This window comes from Salvelinus namaycush, chromosome 37 (assembly GCF_016432855.1).
Source record: "Salvelinus namaycush isolate Seneca chromosome 37, SaNama_1.0, whole genome shotgun sequence".
Lineage (NCBI taxonomy): Eukaryota > Metazoa > Chordata > Actinopteri > Salmoniformes > Salmonidae > Salvelinus > Salvelinus namaycush.
In genome coordinates, this window is record NC_052343.1 from 26174082 (window position 1) to 26184354 (window position 10273).

Sequence of the window (10273 nt, forward strand, 5' to 3'; positions counted from 1 at the left end):
ATGATGTAGATGCTGCACCGGTGGTGGTCATACTCGTGGATGATGTAGATGCTGCACCGGTGGTGGTCATACTCGTGGATGATGTAGATGCTGCACCGGTGGTGGTCATACTCGTGGATGATGTAGATGCTGCACCGGTGGTGGTCATACTCGTGGATGATGTAGATGCTGCACCGGTGGTGGTCATACTCGTGGATGATGTAGATGCTGCACCGGTGGTGGTCATACTCGTGGATGATGTAGATGCTGCACCGGTGGTGGTCATACTCGTGGATGATGTAGATGCTGCACCGGTGGTGGTCATACTCGTGGATGATGTAGATGCTGCACCGGTGGTGGTCATACTCGTGGATGATGTAGATGCTGCACCGGTGGTGGTCATACTCGTGGATGATGTAGATGTTGCACCGGTGGAGGCGATGGTCGCACTTGTAGGTGACGTTGAGGGTCTTGATGCACCGGTGGCGACAACACTTTTGGATGACGTAGTAGAGGGTCTGGCTGTAAAATTGCCACTCGTTGCCATAGGCACAATAAATGGATCCAGAAAAGAATGTGGCAGAAGCGCCAAGGCTGCTGGCCTGAAGCTGCTGACCCAGACCTCTTCTTCTCTTTCTCTGCCCTTCTCTCTCTCTGATACCTGTCCCTGAGTCCTATCCACTTCCTCCTACAGTCTTCTTCTACATAGACATGAACATGATAAGCCAAACCATTACCTAGCATAACTATAGTTATTAGACAGCTATCTGACCAAATTATCAGGGGTAAAGTAGTATCTACCATTTATATTACTATTTATCTGACATACACACTCTTTCAAACATAATTATTTGGTAAAGTTATCAGGCGTAGTAACTAGAATAATTTATGACTATTTCTTTCACACACCTCATTGGCTAGGTTAGCTAGCTAGCTAACGTTAACTAGCCACATCTAGCACAAGCTCACTACTAAACTGACCTGCCAATCCTATTATCGTGGACACTTGTCTCCAAGCAGTATTTTTTGTGTTTATGTCCCTGTAGCTGTCAGCATTCGTGTCAAAAAGACACGGGTTTGAGGATACTGCGAAAATGATTCTCTCCTCCATGTGTCCAACCGCATGCGACCATCTGCAAAAGATACCTGCATCAGTATAGTTGCCTAGCTGCGCAAAATGTTATGCAGCAGTGATGCAATGACACAGTCGGTGTGTTCGAAGCGTCATAGTAGAGTTGCCATGTTCGTCATTTTCACGAACATTGATATAATTTGAAAACAATGTCGCAGGTAAAAATGTATTGGTCACAGATTGCGAGTTCTATGTTGCACCACGAACGCCATGGCATTACTCTTAAAAATAAAGAAAAATTAAAGTTATATATATATGTACAGTGGTGGAAAAAGTACCCAATTGTCATACTTGAGTAAAAGTTAAGTTACCTTCATAGAAAATTGCTCAAATAAAAGTGAAAGTTACCTAGTAAAATACTACTTGAGTAAAAGTCTAAAAGTATTTGGTTTTAATATTTTAGCAATTACATTTACTTTCAATACTTAAGTATATTTTAGCAATTACATTTACTTTTGATACTTAACCATTGAAAGTAAAAGTATAAATAATTTCAAATTCCCTATATTAAACAAACCAGATGGCAACATTTTCTTGTTTTTTTATTTACAGATTACCATGGGCACACTCCAACACTAAGTCATAATTTACAAACGAAGCATTTGTGTTTATAGGCTACCTGCATCTAAGAAAACCATGGCAAAGTTGAATTACAATCTTAAACCCAGATCTTAGTCTGTGGCCTATGCCTATTGAAATGAGCCATTTATAACTGTTTGTAGTCTTAACACATGGCACATAATAATGGCACAATTGCCATAAAATAGCCTAACATTCGTTTTTTTGAGCTTGTCCAAGTGTTTCTTGCTCAGAGATTTCGAGATCCTCTGTTCAACTTTCATCACTCAAACTATCCTGTCGGATTTATCTATAGTTATGCACATGCGCAAAAGGGATTTATTTACAATTATAAACTGGGTTCAAGCACTGAATGCTGATTGGCTGAAAGCCCTGGTATATCAGACCATACACCATGGGTATGACAGTTTTTTTTTTACATTGGTAACCAGTTTATAATAGCAATAAGAAACCCCTGGTGGGTTGTGGTATATGGCCAAAATGCCACAGCAAATGGCTGTATCCAGGCACTCTGCATTGCGTCATGTTTAAGAAGAGCCCTTAGCCGTGGTATATTGGCCATATACCATACCCCCCTCATGCGTTGTTGCTTAATCATAGCAGTAGAGCAAGTTATATCGATATCCATTGACGGAAAAGGATCTGGCGAGTTTAATAAGGTCAAATTTTATTTTCCCTTGCTACATATTCAAATTAGTTTATCACGTCATGTCACAGTTTGCAATAATTATTATTTTGATGGAAACCAAATTTAGCGTCTAATGTCGTTACAAGTTACGGAGATATTTCTTCTTAATTGGCTCGATAACATAATGGAAAAATGGTTTATTGTAAACCAAAAAAATGTGGGCTAGTTTTCAGGTCTTTTGGGTGGGTTTTGAGTGGTCATTGTGCTAGACATTTTAGTTAGACCTGGCAACCCTGACTCGTTGTCAAGTTTCTTTGGTGTAACATGCTGACCAGACCTGACACGTCGTGTGCGTGAGCATCGCAAAATAAATTTAGCAAAATAAATTTTGAAATCCATGTTATTCAATTATTTCACCCACACTGCTCGCGCGCGCCAACGAGCGTCTGCGACGCCAAGGGCTAAAATAGAAGTCGTTCCTATTTCTGACGCAGATCGCGCTGAAAGTCATCTCCTCATTGGTTTATAGAAGCAGGTACACCCACGTGGGTGATTGAAAGACAAACTTTGTGGCCGGTTGTCGTGGTAATACAATGAAAGTTTAGATGCGATCATCATATAAGTTCAAAGATGAAAAAGCCTGGAAGGAGGAGAGATGACTAGAAACGATTCGGTTGGCCGTTTTATGTGTGGATTAATTGTCGGAGTAGAGGTCCTTGTGCGTTTCTGGTAAAATAACAACTCAATGTTTATATCCCAGGACAAATTAGCTAGCAACAGCAAGCTAGCTAAATAGGACAAATTAACGTTAGCTAGCAAGTGCAAGCTAGCTAGCTAAATTGCCATACATGTTTAATGCTTTTCGACCTGTCCCCAAATTAATGTCATTGGTTCAGAGTTTGTTTTGATATTTTAACCTGCATGTTGTGATCGCGTTTGGTGTGGGGGGGGCAAAATACATTTATGCACGATAGCGCACGATGGCGCACGTGCGCAGCCGGTTTGGGTTCCGTGTTAGTGTGTGTGATGTATGACGTGCCTCATGATAGTAAAAGCAGCAAAAACAAACATGTCTGGTTGTGGACCGCAGCTCAGAGAAATACTTCCCCTTCATGCTCACACACAGGCTGTTTCTATATAAAAAAAACTCAGTAGAAATGGTTACTAAATGACCCTAAAATAAGACCTGGTCCAAGGTTAGTGTCCTCTTACAGTATGCCAGGACTGTGGAACACCACCCAGAGTGTCAGAGCCCCAGAGATCCTATTAAACATGTATCTCTATAGTGAGAGCAGTGGGGTATATGGAAAGTTGTGCCCATTCCATGTCAATGCTCACTCCTTGACTCTAATGTAGTAAGGCAGGGACGACAGGAGAAGAGACAGGCCAGGAGAATGGTACTGGCAGGAGTAGGCCTGGAGCACAGCAGGCAGGAGTCAGGAGTCAAAGACAAGAGACAGTTATATTTGAAAACTGGAACTGGTTGCATGTGATAAATCTATTACACAATGCACAATAAATATCTGACCTGACGTTAGCTTTTGCTGACTCAGAGTCCACCTCCCCTTACACAGCAGATGTATGGAATAGTGATTAAAGTCACTGTTGCCTAGCAATGTGGCAGGGTCAGATAAACATAACATACACATATCCAGGGTGGGTAAAGGCTTTTTCTTTGGTTTCACATGTTCTTCATAAAAAACACATCCTTCCTGTGTAGAGCAGTTATTGTAAACTAACGAAGAAGAATGTGATCAGTCTTACACCATCCCAGGGCTGCCAACTCTCATGCATCCCATATGAAGATGTGGCTGCAGTGAGGATGGTTGGCTGTTTGTCATTTTATGTCCAGAACCGATTAAGTATTCAGAGTCCACACCCCTTCCTGTTGTTGGATGTCCATAAGGAGTCTTGCAGATAAATGTACAGTGAGGTCATAACTCTGTACCAAAAACACTGCCTCAGCTCAGGGAAACAGACAGAAAATTCCCCTTCACTCACATACAGGCCGTTTCCATAACAACAGGCAGAGCAGGTGGAGGGAGAGCAGGAATAAAAACAAGCAGCTGTGTACTCTGTACTCTGTCTCTGGGGCTTCCCCTGGTGGTGCTAGCTGCCAGAGGACCAGGCCATTCCTCTGCTCTCTGACACCACATGCCCCTGCAAGAATTCATCTAATAGACATTTTTGTTGTGTTTAATAGCCAAATCGAAAATTAAAGCCTTTTAACAGAAAAGTTGCTGATGACGAACAGAGGCCCATTTTACTTCACATATTTTGTTAATGTAAAGACAGCCATGAGGTCATATTCCAAATACCTAACATTGACTGTCATACTGACATGATTATTTTTCGATTTTTATTTCACCTTTATATAACCAGGTAGGCTAGTTGAGAACAAGTTCTCATTTACAATTGACTCCATAATAACATTGACTGTCATGCTGACATTGACCTCATAATAACATTGACTGTCATACTGCCATTGACCCCATAATAACCTTGACTGTCATACTGACATTGACCCCATAATAACATTGACTGTCATACTGACATTGACCCCATAATAACATTGACTGTCATGCTGACATTGACCTCATAATAACCTTGACTGTCATACTGACATTGACTTCATAATAACCTTGACTGTCATACTGACATTGACTTCATAATAACTTTGACTGTCATACTGACATTGACTTCATAATAACCTTGACTGTCATACTGACATTGACCCCATAATAACCTTGACTGTCATGCTGACATTGACCTCATAATAACCTTGACTGTCATACTGACATTGACTTCATAATAACTTTGACTGTCATACTGACATTGACTTCATAATAACCTTGACTGTCATACTGACATTGACTTCATAATAACCTTGACTGTCATACTGACATTGACTTCATAATAACCTTGACTGTCATACTGACATTGACTTCATAATAACCTTGACTGTCATACTGACATTGACTTCATAATAACCTTGACTGTCATACTGACATTGACTTCATAATAACCTTGACTGTCATGCTGACATTGACTTCATAATAACCTTGACTGTCATACTGACATTGACTTCATAATAACCTTGACTGTCATGCTGACATTGACTTCATAATAACCTTGACTGTCATACTGACATTGACTTCATAATAACCTTGACTGTCATACTGACATTGACTTCATAATAACCTTGACTGTCATGCTGACATTGACTTCATAATAACCTTGACTGTCATACTGACATTGACTTCATAATAACCTTGACTGTCATGCTGACATTGACTTCATAATAACCTTGACTGTCATACTGACATTGACCTCATAATAACCTTGACTGTCATACTGACATTGACTTCATACTAACTTTGACTGTCATGCTGACATTGACTTCATAATAACCTTGACTGTCATACTGACATTGACTTCATAATAACCTTGACTGTCATACTGACATTGACTTCATAATAACCTTGACTGTCATGCTGACATTTACTGAACACGTAGCAATTTCTTTCTATTAATTATTGTGTAAAATCTCATGTCTTGAGTTTGATTGTGGATCTATCTTGCTCTGCCATAAATGAACTATTTCAGGTGTGTGTGTGTGTGTGCGTGTTTTAAATGGGAGGGGCAACAATGAGTATCTCAAACATTCTTAAGAGGTACCACTGTTTCTCCTCTGTGTTAGTCGGACCATGTGAATAATTGTATTGTTTACCCCTTTTTCTCCCCAATTTTGTGATATCCAATTGGCAGTTACAGTCCTGTCCCATCGCTGCAACTCCCGTACGGACTCGGGAGAGGCGAAGGTCGAGAGTCTCTTGGACCTCTGAAACACAACCCTGCCAAGCCGCACTGCTCACTTAACCCGGAAGCCAGCCGCACCAATGTGTCGTAGGAAACACCGTACAACTGGCAACCGTGTCAGCGTTCATGCACCCGTTCCCCCACGGGAGTCGCTAGAGCGCGATGGGACAAGGACAGAACCCTCCTCTAACCTGGACGACGCTAGGCCAGTTGTGCGCTGCTTCATGGGTCTCCTGGTCGAACCCGGATCTGTAGTGACGCCTGTAGCACTCGTCACTCTAATAATGTTTACAGATATTTGCTTTACTCATCTCATATTTATATACTATATTCTTTTCTACTGTATTTTAGTCTGTGCCACTCTGACATCGCTCATCCTAATATTTATATATTCCTTAATTACATTATTTTACTTTTAGGTTGTGTGTATTGTGTGTGTTGTGAATTGTTAGATATTACAGCACTGTTGGAACTAGGAACACAAGCATTTTGCTACACCCACAATAACATCTGCTAAACATGTGTTTGTGACAAATAACATTTGATTTGATGCAGTGCCTTAGACCGCTGCGCCACTCGGGAGGCCACCATGTGAATCATACAGTTTGGACTACTCTACGTCTATGAGGATCAATGCCACCATGTGAATCATACACAGTTTGGACTACTCTACGTCTATGAGGATCAGTGCCACCATGTGAATCATACAGTTTGGACTACTCTATGTCTATGAGGATCAGTGCCACCATGTGAATCATACACAGTTTGGACTACTCTACGTCTATGAGGATCAGTGCCACCATGTGAATCATACAGTTTGGACTACTCTACGTCTATGAGGATCAGTGCCACCATGTGAATCATACACAGTTTGGACTACTCTACGTCTATGAGGATCAGTGCCATCATGTGAATCATACACAGTTTGGACTACTCTACGTCTATGAGGATCAGTGCCACCATGTGAATCATACACAGTTTGGACTACTCTACGTCTATGAGGATCAGTGCCATCATGTGAATCATACACAGTTTGGACTACTCTACGTCTATGAGGATCAGTGCCACCATGTGAATCATACACAGTTTGGACTACTCTATGTCTATGAGGATCAGTGCCACCATGTGAATCATACACAGTTTGGACTACTCTACGTCTATGAGGATCAGTGCCACCATGTGAATCATACACAGTTTGGACTACTCTACGTCTATGAGGATCAGTGCCACCATGTGAATCATACACAGTTTGGACTACTCTACGTCTATGAGGATCAGTGCAACCCATGCTGGAAATAAGGTGTATGTCTTTCTCTGGGACTAATGTTGGTCTACCTACCATGATATGATATACTGTATATGGTATACACTGAGTGTACAAAACATTAGGAACACCTTCCTCATATTGAGCTGCACCCCCCCTTTTGCCCTCAGAACAGCCTCAATTCGTTGGGGCATGGACTCTACATGGTGTCGAAATCGTTCCGCACGGTTGCTGGTCCATGTTGACTCCAATGCTTCCCACAGTTGTTTCAAGTTGGCTGGATGTCCTTTGGGTGGTGGACCATTTCTTGATATACACACAGGAAACTGTTGAGCATGAAAAACCCAGCAGCGTTGCAGCTCTTGACACACTCAAACCGGTGAGCCTGGCACCTATTACCAAGTTAACAAGTGACATCAATCCAGTTTTCAGCTTGTCAGTGTATGTCATGGAAAGAGCAGGTGTTCCTAATGGGTTGTACTCTCAGTGTATATATACCCGCTGATACATGAAACCAAAACTATCTTAGTCTGAAATACATAGAGTAATATCATTAATAACGGACTACATATAAGGAGCTAACCAGGAGATTATTGAAGCCCCAGGAACCTAAATGACCTGTGCCACTAATGTACTACAGATGAATCTTTACCGCCACCTAGTGGAAAGGTGAGATGTTTTAGTGCTGTAGTTCTCAAACTTTTTCGGTTACTCTACCACCAGCGACATGTTGCTCTGCCCGGAGTACCTTGGTTACACTACCACCAGCGACATGTTGCTCTGCCCGGAGTACCTTGGTTACACTACCACCAGCTACATGTTGCTCTGCCCGGAGTACCTTGGTTACACTACCACCAGCTACATGTTGCTCTGCCTGGAGTACCTTGGTTACACTACCACCAGCGACATGTTGCTCTGCCCGGTGTACCTTGGTTACACTACCACCAGCGACATGTTGCTCTGCCCGGAGTACCTTGGTTACACTACCACCAACTACATGTTGCTCTGCCCGGAGTACCTTGGTTACACTACCACCAGCTACATGTTGCTCTGCCTGGAGTACCTTGGTTACACTACCACCAGCGACATGTTGCTCTGCCCGGTGTACCTTGGTTACACTACCACCAGCGACATGTTGCTCTGCCCGGAGTACCTTGGTTACACTACCACCAGCTACATGTTGCTCTGCCTGGAGTACCTTGGTTACACTACCACCAACTACATGTAGCTCTGCCTGGAGTACCTTGGTTACACTATCACCAACTACATGTTGCTCTGCCCGGAGTACCTTGGTTACACTACCACCAACTACATGTTGCTCTGCCCGGAGTACCTTGGTTACACTACCACCAACTACATGTAGCTCTGCCTGGAGTACCTTGGTTACACTATCACCAACTACATGTTGCTCTGCCCGGAGTACCTTGGTTACACTACCACCAGCTACATGTTGCTCTGCCCAGAGTACCTTAGTTACACTACCACCAACTACATGTTGCTCTGCCCAGAGTACCTTGGTTACACTACCACCAACTACATGTTGCTCTGCCCGGAGTACCTTGGTTACACTACCACCAACTACATGTTGCTCTGCCTGGAGTACCTTGGTTACACTACCACCAACTACATGTTGCTCTGCCCGGAGTACCTTGGTTACACTACCACCAACTACATGTTGCTCTGCCCGGAGTACCTTGGTTACACTACCACCAGCTACATGTTGCTCTGCCCGGTGTACCTTGGTTACACTACCACCAACTACATGTTGCTCTGCCTGAAGTACCTTGGTTACACTACCACCAGCGACATGTTGCTCTGCCCGGAGTACCTTGGTTACACTACCACCAACTACATGTTGCTCTGCCCGGTGTACCTTGGTTACACTACCACCAACTACATGTTGCTCTGCCTGGAGTACCTTGGTTACACTACCACCAGCTACATGTTGCTCTGCCCGGAGTACCTTGGTTACACTACCACCAACTACATGTTGCTCTGCCCGGAGTACCTTGGTTACACTACCACCAGCTACATGTTGCTCTGCCCGGTGTACCTTGGTTACACTACCACCAACTACATGTTGCTCTGCCCAGAGTACCTTGGTTACACTACCACCAACTACATGTTGCTCTGCCCGGAGTACCTTGGTTACACTACCACCAACTACATGTTGCTCTGCCCGGAGTACCTTGGTTACACTACCACCAACTACATGTTGCTCTGCCCGGAGTACCTTGGTTACACTACCACCAACTACATGTTGCTCTGCCCGGTGTACCTTGGTTACACTACCACCAACTACATGTTGCTCTGCCCGGTGTACCTTGGTTACACTACCACCAACTACATGTTGCTCTGCCCGGTGTACCTTGGTTACACTACCACCAACTACATGTTGCTCTGCCTGGAGTACCTTGGTTACATTACCACCAACTACATGTTGCTCTGCCTGGAGTACCTTGGTTACACTACCACCAACTACATGTTGCTCTGCCTGGAGTACCTTGGTTACACTACCACCAAGTACATGTTGCTCTGCCCGGAGTACCTCTGGTTACTGTACCAAGTACATGTTGCTCTGCCCGGAGTACCTCTGGTTACTGTACCAAGTACATGTTGCTCTGCCCGGAGTACCTCTGGTTACTGTACCAAGTACATGTTGCTCTGCCCGGAGTACCTTGGTTACACTACCACCAACTACATGTTGCTCTGCCCGGTGTACCTTGGTTACACTACCACCAACTACATGTTGCTCTGCCCGGAGTACCTTGGTTACACTACCACCAACTACATGTTGCTCTGCCCGGTGTACCTTGGTTACACTACCACCAACTACATGTTGCTCTGCCCGGAGTACCTTGGTTACACTACC